The following is a 1,329-nucleotide window of genomic DNA, read 5'->3' on the forward strand; positions in this document are numbered from 1 at the left end:
CTAATCCCAACTACGCCTCTGCTGTCTGCCCTCGTATGACAAAAAGCCATGCTAACCTCTCATATATGGATTTTACAAGTGCAGTAACCGGTAGATTCCATGTCCCCTTCAATACAGAGTTAACACACTTGGATATATTCATCGTCATGTGGCCGAACTGTCTGCCTCTATCCTGGTGTTGGGTCCACTTATCATACTCCCGTCGGTTGGCCCAATCACACATGGCCGAATTCTTAGTCCTCATAATATCAAACCAGTAGTCAAACTCTGCCTCAGTCTTGGCATACGCCGCATTCACAAGCAGCCGTCTTGCATCCTGGCCCTTGAAACTGAGAGCAAAATTAGCTGCAACGTGTTGAATGCAATACGCTTGATATGCATGAGGCGGTAGTCAACCACTGTCTGGTGCCTCAAGTGCAATCTTAATGCCGTTGTGTCTCTCAAAGATCACCAGAATGCCTTTGATGAGCGGATAATTTGTACGCTTTTTGGCATTGTTTTTAGTATGTTTTTAGTATAATCTAGTTAGTTTTTAGTATATTTCTATTAGTTTTTAGCTAAAATTCACTTTTCTGGACTTTACTATGAGTTTGTGTGTTTTTTTGTGATTTCAGGTATTTTCTGGCTGAAATTGAGGGTCCTGAGCAAAAATCTGATTCCGAGACCAAAAAGGACTGCAGATGCTGTTGGATTCTGACCTCTCTGCACTCGAAGTGGATTTTCTGGAGCTACAGAAGCCCAATTGGTGCGCTCTCAACGGCGTTGGAAAGTAGACATCCTGGGCTTTCCAGCAATATATGATAGCCCATACTTTGCCCAAGATTTGATGGCCCAAATTGGCGTAGCAATTCGGCCTCAGAAATTCCAGCGTTAAACGCCGGAACTGGCATAAAACTTGGAGTTAAACGCCCAAACTGGCATGAAAGCTGGCGTTTAACTCCAGAAAAGGTCTCTACACGAAATTGTTTCATTGCTCAGCCCAAGCACACACCAAGTGGGCCCGGAAGTGGATTTTTAAGTCATTTACTCATCTCTGTACACCCTAGGCTACTAGTTTACTATTAATAGGATCATTTGACATTGTATCAGTACCTCATGACACTTTACACCTTTCTTTGTGTATTTTCCACGGCATGAGTCTCTAAACCCCATGGTTGGGGGTTAGGAGCTCTGCTGTGTCTTGATGGATTAATGCAACTACTACTATTTCTCATTCAATCATGCTTGCTACCATTCTAAGATAATACTTGTTCTTAACCCGGATGAATGTGATGATCCGTGACAATCATCATCATTCTCAACTATGAACGCGTGCCTGACAACCACCTC

The sequence above is a fragment of the Arachis duranensis genome, chromosome 10 (assembly GCF_000817695.3).
Source record: "Arachis duranensis cultivar V14167 chromosome 10, aradu.V14167.gnm2.J7QH, whole genome shotgun sequence".
In the NCBI taxonomy this organism is placed as follows: domain Eukaryota; kingdom Viridiplantae; phylum Streptophyta; class Magnoliopsida; order Fabales; family Fabaceae; genus Arachis; species Arachis duranensis.